The sequence below is a fragment of the Eurosta solidaginis genome, chromosome 5 (genome assembly GCF_040869045.1).
Source record: "Eurosta solidaginis isolate ZX-2024a chromosome 5, ASM4086904v1, whole genome shotgun sequence".
Lineage (NCBI taxonomy): Eukaryota > Metazoa > Arthropoda > Insecta > Diptera > Tephritidae > Eurosta > Eurosta solidaginis.
The window spans coordinates 209,722,675-209,733,177 of NC_090323.1; positions in this window are offsets into that span (position 1 = coordinate 209,722,675).

A 10,503-nucleotide genomic window follows, 5' to 3' on the forward strand; every position below is an offset into this window, starting at 1 on the left:
CCGTCTTTTGTAGTGAATTATCGCAACATTTCCGTTTTTCGAAATTTTCGATATCAAAAAAGTGGGCGTGGTTATACTTCGATATCGTTCATTTTAAATAGCGATCTGAGATGAGTGCCCAGGAACCTATGTACATACCAAATTTAATCAAGATACCTCAAAATTTACTCAAGTTATCATGTTAACGGACGGACGGACGGACGGACGGACGGACGGACGGACATGGCTCAGTCGAATTTTTTTTCGATACTGATGATTTTGATATATGGAAGTCTATATCTATCTCGATTCCTTTATACCTGTACAACCAACCGTTATCCAATCAAAGTTAATATACTCTGTGAGCTCTGCTCAACTGAGTATAAAAATTAGCATAAACAAATGTTTTGCCATAAACAAATGCTTTTCTCTGTTTGAAGAGGTGGTGAAATCCACGAAAGCTTTCAATACTTAGAAAAATACACCTGTGAAACTCTAAGGCACATAAGTATTTCTACCTTGGAAAGAAAAGAAATTTCCATATGAGTTTGCGGATTTTACATCATTTACAAGTTTTGCGAGGCGTTCAGTTCTTCTAACATATTACATTTCGAAATATTCATCAACAGATCAACAGACCTGATAGACAAGTGTTTGAACTCTTTGTGCATGTTTGCCAGTATCTAATGTTGTGGGAATACCCCTCGCCAGGGACGAAAACATCAGTGAAATATTTACAAAGCTGTGTCGTGCTATTATTAATATTGAAACTCCCGGCTATCGTCAACTTTTTCGTATGCGCGCAAAGAACAACAACAACAACAACAACAACAGCCAACGACCTAATTCTATTCCCATCTTAGTTAAACTAAATACGGCGCACGACAGAATTCAGCTGCTTAAAGCTATCGCTGCTTTCTGCAGATCAAAAAAGAGATCTCTAATACTCTCAGATGTTGACGAAGTTGGCTACGGCAAAATACATGTGCATGAAAGTTTAACGTTGAGAAACAGAACAACAATGACCTACGCTACACTGCTGAGACGGCAAGGTTTGATAACATCTGCTTTTAGCGTAAGAGGAAAGTGCAACGAAGCAAAGATCCGATACTGGTGAACAGCAAAAATGATGTCGATGCACTTGTCAGCGAAGCAAAGAAAGCAAAAGAAGCGCGGCAAAATCTATAGAGAGCGCAATGTTGTTACAAATTTACTACTTAATTTATATATTTCTACTTTTTATACTTACTTTGTTTTTCCCTCATTCGCTACCGCACATGTATGTATGTATAAATATGTATGACTTTTTCCAACCCTTTTTATTTGTTGTTGATTTTAATAATCTTAATATTGAAAGCCAATTACACTTTGCTACTTGCGTTTATGATTATGGTTAGCTCTAATGTGTTTTTGAGCACTGACAGTGGATGTTTGAATTTTCTAGTTAATACTGTAAGCAACAGACATCCAGGTCTTCAGCTCTGTCACATCAATGCCCGTAGTTTTAACGTTCCAAAAGTTGATTATATGAACCTCATCTTGGTCAACTCAAAAATAGATATCATATGCGTGACAGAGACCTGGTTCAAAGAAGATGCTGGAGATAATTTGTATGAATTGCATGGTTACAAGTTGACTAGGAATGACAGGAAAACTGGAGCCAGGGGTGGGGGTGTTGCCATATATTGCAAAACGAAAATTCCCCAAAAAATAATTTTTAAATCAAGTTTGAATGATCCAGTGGAGTACATTATTATGGAAGTTGGTAGAAGTTTTAATAAATGTTTAATCATATGTGCGTACAACCCTAGCAAATTATTTGAGATGGATGATTTGTTCTCGCAACCTGCCCAACTTTCATGTGAATATGAGCATATTTTACTCTGCGGGAACTTAAATATAGACATTCTTAATAACGACTCCCGATCGCTAAAATTAATTAATAACTTAAAGTCCATGATGTCATTAATAAATTTCCAACACGGTTTTCACCAAATTGTGTACCTAGCTTGCTAGACTTAGTATGTACATCTAATAGCTCCGAGGTAGTTCATTGTGACCAATTCTCACTTGCTGGTGTATCTGATCATGATATGCTCTTCATATCGTATAACATTGACCTCAGTTGTAAAACCACAACACATTTTTACATAGATTTTAAATCAGTTAATCTATCTGAGCTTTTGTATGAGGCTGGTATTTTGCATTGGAATAGTGTCTGGTTCCTTCCTGATATAAATCTTAAGCTTAATTTCCTAATTACACAAATTTTATACTTATTTGATAAATATGTTCCACTCAAAGAAGTGAAAATAAAAACCAAGAAACAACCGTGGTTTACTAATGAATTAATGTCGGCTATCAAAGTACGTAATAAGTGGTACAACTGTTGGAAGCAAGATAATTCAGAGACGGTTTGGGAGTTGTATCGCCAAGCCAGAAATCAGGCCACGTTATTAGTCAGAAATTCCAAGAGACGATTTTTCCAGGCTAAGCTTGATACTGGTTTGTCAGTAAAAAGTCTGTGGAAAAATCTAAACACTCTGGGCATTGGGGGAGAAATTAAATCAGAATGTGACTTGGACCCTGATAATATGAATGATTACTTCTTGCAGTCGTACAAATTCCAGAATAATGTGAACTTTAAAATAAATAAAACATTGGTTTATAAACAAGTAAATTTATTTCAGTTTAGTGCAGTTACCGAAGACGATGTATTAAGATGTATGAGTTCTATTAAATCTAATGCAATTGGGAATGATGGTATCAGTCTAAAGTTTTTGAAATTAGTAATCCAGAGCATAGCCCCAACGCTGACTCATATGATCAACTTTTCTGTAACAACATCAACCTTTCCCAGCTCGTGGAAGATAGCGAAAGTCATTCCAGTTGCTAAGAAACCGTCGGCTACATTGTTGACAGATTCTCGCCCGATCAGCATATTGCCAGTATTGTCAAAAATCTGGGAGAAATTAGCGGCTGTACAAATCACAGAGTACCTTAATGCCAATGGACTCCTAAGTGAAAATCAGTCTGGTTACAGAGCATTCCATAGTTGAAATACCGCCTTGCTTAAAATTATTGAAGATATTCGTCCAGCGTATGACCGAGGTGCTTTAACTGTTCTGGCGCTTTTAGATTTTTCCAAAGCTTTCGATACAGTGGATCATTCCATTCTTTTAATAAAACTAAGTAAATACTTCGGTTTCTCATGTAGTGCTGTGAGGTTGCTAGAAAATTATCTACGTAATCGGTGGCAGAAAGAAGTGGTCGGCAACAGTTGCTCGGAAATGAAGCGTCTTGATTCGGGGGTGCCACAGGGATCAATACTTGGTCCGATTTTGTTTACGATGTTTATTAATGATATGACTTATTGCTGCAGGAGTGTATCGACACACTTATATGCTGATGACGCTCAGGTATATTTATCTCGCCCGATTGGTTTATCAGAGGACTTAGTTTTCAGGATGAAAGAAGACCTTGAAAGCATCTTTTCCTGGGCAAATGATAACAAACTAAATATTAACGCGTCCAAGATAAAGGCCACATGTTTTACATATTCCTGACAATTGGTTGAAACATTGCTATCACTTTCCTTTCAAGGCACGTCAATCAGTTATGAGCCTGTTGTTACTAGTCTTGGGTTTAAATTAAATTCTTATCTTGGGTGCAAGTACCATATAAACTATATTTTGAGCAAAATATACTTTATATTAAGAAAGTTGTGGTACACTGCGGACTTTGTGCCAATCAATGTTAAACTAAAGCTTGTGAAAACTCTTATAGTTCCACTGATATCATTTGGGGCGACCGTATTCAGCAATATTGATTGTGAGTCACAGAGAAAGTTGCAACTTGCTTTAAATAACTGTGCTAGATATATTTTTTCCAAACGCAAATTTGACCATATATCGGAGTTCTCCATCAAAATCCTTAATTGCAGCCTTGTAAATTTTTTAAATTACCGCAATTTAGTCTTCTTAAATGAACTTATTCATAGAAGGCAGCCTGATTATCTTTTTAGAAATCTAAGTTTCTCTCGATCAGACAGAACTTGCAATCTTATTGTTCCATGGTATAGATATCTCACATCATCTAGAACATTCTTTGTTAGTGCTGTAAAACTTTGGAACTCATTACCAAATAAAATTAAAAATGAACGCAATAATAGGCGCTTTAAATTGGCATTATTTGAATATTTGCAATAGCAGGAAAAAGTATATAACTGTTTCCACAACTTCATTTTATTAATATTGTACAATTAAATTATCTATATAGTCAATCTATTCATACAATTTTGTAATCGCATCTTAACATATATACGTACTAGTTTTATTTCCAAATGTTGATGTACTTTAAGAGACAATAGTCTTACTTGTACAAATTATTAAATAAATTGAATTGAATTGAATTAATGTTAATACGTATCTAATGTTTGGTGGACTTGCTCATAAAGTATGTACTTGTTTACAAAATATATGCAGGTACAAAGTATATGCAGATATGTTTGTTTTCTATCATCAAAGTATACAAATAAGCACATGTAAAGATATTGACTAAGCTTTTCTCACCGCCATGGTGTGGTGGTAGCGTGCTCTGCCTACCACAACGAAGATCCTGAGTTAACGCTCCGGGCAAAGCAACATCAAAATTTTAGAAAAACGTTATTTCACTTTGCAGAAAGTTTTTCTAAGCAGCGTCGCCCCTAGGCAGCGATTTGGCAAGCACTCCCAGAGTATTTCTGCCATGAAAAGCTTCTCAGTGAAAACTGTTCTTTCGTGCAGATGCCGTTCGGAGTCTTACAAATTTGTAGGAAAAATTTAAAGGAGCACGACTCAAATTGGAAGAGAAGCTCGGCGTCCAATTCCTTCGGAGGTTATCGCGCCTTACTTTAACTTTTAACAATATATGACGCAAACGTAAGTATTTGATGAAATTTGAAGCATCTGGCCGTTAAAAAGGGGGCAGAAATGATAATTTATATGGACATAGTTATGCTATATATACGACCTATCTCATCAATTTGCTCAAACAATATTTGCTATAAACGAAAGCATATGGTGAAATTTGAAGGTTCTGGCTGTTAAAGTGGGGCAGAAATTATGAAATATTTCTTGTGTGAACAATCGGTTGTATGGGATACATACCATATATACGACCGATCTCTATGATTTTTTCAGACAACAATATATGCTATGTATATGCGTAAGCATTTGGTGAAATTTCAAGCCTCAAGCTTAATCTAATTACGAAAAGCTTCTTATCTGAACAACCGGTTATGGGGCATATATGCTATATATACGACTGACCTCATCTATTTTTTCAGACAACCATATGTGCAATATAAGAAAGCATATGGTGAAATTTGAAGCGTCAATCTGATAAATTGAGGAAGATTTGAAAAAAAAAAATCTTCTTCTCTGAAAAATCGGTGGTATGGGGGATATAAGATATAGTGCCCCGATCCGGCCATTTCCGACAAATGTCTAATCGGACACCTAAATATAACCGCTCACCAAATTTCATTAAGATATCTCAAAAATTGAGGGTCTAGTTTGCATACAAACAGACGGACGGACCGACGGACAAGGCTGAATCAACTCAGCTCTTCATCCCTCTTCATTTCGGTATTCTTATTGGTGGGTCTATCTGTTTTCCTTTAAAGACGTAAAATTTGACATTTGTGATAAACCTAATGTACTATTTAATTTTCATGAAAGGTATAAAAAAATCTATAGCAATAAATCGCACTAAACGATCTCAGTTGTACTACCACTGTGGTAGTGAGAAAGCATTTGAACCACTAATTGCAACATCTGCTTAAAAGTTAAAAGAATTCAACATATGTATTTATAAGAAAAAAAAAAAACACTATAAATAACTTGTTGCCATGGACGTACAGAACGTAAATATATTTCCAGTCAAATATTCGAGAGGCCGCCAGAATGAATGGAATTGTGCCTTTTCGCAAACTTGATTAACCAACGCCCTTTCGAAAAGCATCAGCTGATAGCATTAATTATATTGACTCAATATTCTATAATTTATCAGCCAACAGTGCAGGTGTTTATATTAATTGAGTATTTTTTTATAACAAAAGTATTTTCTTAAAACACTTTCACTTCCCCATAAAGCGTCTGGACCACAAAGTATGCAATTAAATTCAAATAATTATGTTATTAAAACTAAAAGTCGGTTATAAGTATAAACACAAAAACAACTCAAATTAATTTAAATATACATATCTACAAAATAAACCTATATAATCATTTGTTTCTTTTATAATTATTAAAATATTTGCTTTGATTTGTTTTGCATTGGTAACAAACATTTTTTTTCACTATCAGCAAAGTAATTCAGACATAAAATATTGAGCGTTTTCAGCAAACACAGCTGTTGATCAATAATTGAATGTGCCGCTATATTACGACCGCTAAATAACGGTTGCCATACTCACCGTCATTAGACGCACTGTTTTTAAACGGTTTTATTTAGCTTGACTCTGGGTAGCGAGCGGCCGGCTAGCCGTTGTTTACGAATTTTGTAATTAAAATTTAAGCAACTTCCCGATAAACTACAAGCTTGAAACTTGGAATATAGTTCAGAACCCGATGAGAATACAATAACAAGAAGAAAAAAACTGAGATAAGATCGAACTATTTCAAAAATTTGGCTCATATTTGGAACAAATATTACATACAGTCCGGTAGAAGTGACATCAAAATATTTTGGAGTTCGAGGAGGGACAAGCATACGTGGCGCTGTGTCGAGTAAAGCCTTTGGAAGGATTATTTATTGAGGACTTAGATTGTAACAAATTGTCTGGAAAGAGGCCGTGTCACTAAATGAACTTAATAGAATGAGAAATAAAGATTAAAAACTTAAAAAAAAAAAAGAAATAATAAAAAATTTTTTTTAGTTAAACATTTTAATTGAAAACAATACTTACATTAACGCCCCGATTCTAGTGTAACAACATTCTTCACCACGGTAACGAAATCATGTGGCAACTTTTACACCCTTTTGGTATTCTACCCGCGAGAGTAACCGGATAATTTTTACCCACTAAAGTAGGTGGTTACATCGAAATAATAACACAACAGTTGTTGTTTAGAAAAAGGCAAAACTGAAAAATAAAGAATTGTAAGCGCAAATAAGTAAAGATAATAGTAAAAAAGTGTTGCCTCTTGCTATACATATTTGTCTACATTATGTACTTTCACAGAATAAATTACAATATACCTATGTAGAAACTTATCATGCTTAATATGCATATACACATCGTCCCGTTTATTCGTTAACCTCGTATCTACAAGTGAGATATTTTCGGTAAAGCGAACACGGTTGCCACGCCATGTTTTCATTTGGGACCAAAATTCATCGAAAAAAAGGACCAAATTTTTGTTTTATTTTATTAGTATAAAATACAGAATTTTAGGATGTTTCCATATATAATTTTACTAAACATATTGAAGAATTTCCTTTAATTCAAGCTGAAAAAACAAATATATATGCATGCAACCAAAAATGGTACTATATCTTGACATAGGATAATTCTATGTATTTCACCAACCAAACGTTGTGAACCTAGTTTTGGTCACAAAGCTCTTGGCTCTAGCATTATGTTGTTGATTGTAATGAAATAAAATGTATAGTGCAGTTAGGTTTTAGTAAGAAACGGTTCAAAATTTGCATTCTGGTGTTGCCGAACTATGTATGTGGAAAACTCAGTAAATCAGTAAATCATAAATGAAACTAGGCAATTTTGTTAGTGCTATTTTTATAGATGCTGACTTTTTTCCTTAACGTTTAAACTTCATATCAGAGCCTAGATTCAGTAAGTGTGAGTTTTGATTCCAGGCCGTAGGGGTTCTGCTAGCACCTACGGGAATAATTTTATACAAAAAATTTCTTCCGAAATCAAATCTCTTTTGCATTGCCTCCTTCTGTCTTCGAGTTAAAATATTTCTTGTGCCAAGATACTTAGTTCTCAATTACCTTGCATGGCTTAACACCACAATAGTCCTGGAATTCCTTCAACTCATTGAGCTGGTTGAGAAAGATTTAAATATCAAAGTGCCAAACGAGAAGTAATGTATAGAATTTTTTTGTATAAGTTTTGAAAGTGTTAGACTCACGGCAGAGTGATCGCTATAAGCTATGCTAGACGAGAAGCAATTTTTATTTTCATATATTTTACATAGTGTTTTATAACCGATCGAAATATCTAGCCGTTATAAAACAAGAGTTTTTTTTTGATTAGTCGGTTATTTCATCAACAATTAACGACAATGTGTTTGCCAACACTTTTCTTTTTAATGCCTGGCATAAATTATATCCTAGGTGAATGTTGTTGTTCTGGTACATTTTATTGACTGAGCAATTTTTTATGGTGAGAGTTCCATTGAAGTAAATCCAAAATTATATGAGGCTAACGAAAGTGAGGCGAATTTTTAGGGAAATATTGTGAATTTTTACCTGAGTGAAAAAGAAAGTCCAAGTGGTCCAACTGGACCAAAGTGGCAACCTTGAAAGCGAAGAAAACTATCTTTCAAATTTCTCCACAGAAACTGGTGAGTTTTTCGGTGATGACAGCGTTACCATTTGGGCCAGAATCGCGGATAAAAAACTGGTAACGATATTCGGTTACATAAGTACCGTTCAGTACTAAAAGTCCTACCGAATGAGTACTATTTTCTCTCGGTACTACCGCCAGGTTTTCCATTGGGTGGTTGGCTGAACACTAAGCTCTACGTTTATTGTCAGTCGCGCGGCGTTGGATACGTTTATATCCGTCCTTGCTAACTACATACGTGTCGTAAGAGGTAGAAGACGATGAAATGCTTCCTAAAGCTATGTGCTTCCCCCATGTATATAAAATTTACCATTTTTTTTCTATTGCGTAGATACGTATAAATATGTATATCTCCTGTTCCAATGAACAGTGATCCAGATACCGATACAAATTATACAATGTGATCCTTATGGATCAATTTGTTGTTGCATTTGCATGTTAAATTTCTCTCCGTATCTGGATCACGCTTCATTGGAACGCAACAACATATACGTAATATCTGCGAAGAAATTACGGTGCTTGTACATTGGAATTCTGGCTTGTGTCGCAGGGATTCAGATTAACTGTAGGGAAGCGTGTTCAAGTGGGGCTATGAACTTGTCCTGGCATTTACGACTTTTACTTCTTGGTATGTTTTTTTTTTATTTTGATTTTTTTTTTAATTTTATTTTTTTTTATTCCCTCATAACGGGTCCAGAAATATTTCTATTTTAATGTTATATTTTAAATCTATAATTTTACTAGCAGACCCGGCAGATGTTGTTCTGCCCTATATTTGGCCTATCTGCATAAATTTTAATAAGCTTTTTCCACCTAACTCTGCCCTACCCTTCTACACTTTTTCCTAATCTTTGTATTCACTCCTCCCTCCGTCTTTTTCGCTTCATCTCCATCTTCGTCTCATTCTATCTCTTTCTCAGTCTCCTTCTCTCTTTTCTCACTCCCAAGTTTTTCTCCTTCTTCTTCGTCTCTTATTGCCAGCCCCAGAGGGTGGTATGTATTTTGTTCCAGTCCCATTCCGAGTCTCAGTCCCAGTCCCACTCCGAGTCTCAGTCTCAGTCGCAGTCCTAGTCCCAATCCCAGTCCCAGTCCGTCTCTGGTATACTTCCTGGAAAAACGCATCGTAAATACTAATATAGGAAAATTTTATACGAAATTTTAGGCAAATCGAATAGGACGTATGTAAATAGGTATGTGGGTATTATTAATTCTTGTCTTTATTTCGGCTTCGCATGCATATTTATCAGTTTTGCCAGGTTGATGCGACTAAATCGAATATCACAATGAACTTTAGAGGTCTCAGCAACAGCTTTAATTTGATATCCATAATACACAAATATTCTAGGGGTATCCAGATCCACGTTTTGGCCTATATCACGAGACCCTAGTCGCCCAGGGGTATGAAAATTATCCTGTAATATAGCACTCTTCAACAGCTTTCATTTGATATCCATATTGTATAAACACATTATGAGGGTACCTGGGTCCACGTTTTGGGCTATATCTCGAGACCCTAGCCTCCCAGTTGTATGAAAATTATCCTGTACTATAGCACTCATCAACAGATTTCATTCGATATCCATAGTGTATAAACACATTCTAGGGGTACCTGGTCACGTTTGGGCTTTATCTCGAGACCCCAACCTCCCAATTGTATGAAAATTATCCTGTACTAAATCACCCATCAACAGCTTTCATTTGTTATCCGTATTATATAAACACATTCTAGGGGTACCCGGGTCCACGTTTTGATCTCAAGACCCTAAGAACGTAGCGAAAAAAAGGTAGACGTTGGCCGATTATCAGTAGTAGAAATACTATTTAAAAAATTCGTGCCCGTTTGGGGGGGGGGGGGGTGTATTGCGCTGTGTGGCAGTTTTTGACACTTATATGTAGATATTGTTAATGATTACAATTGTTTCTCTTAGCATTATAGTAAAGAATTGAAA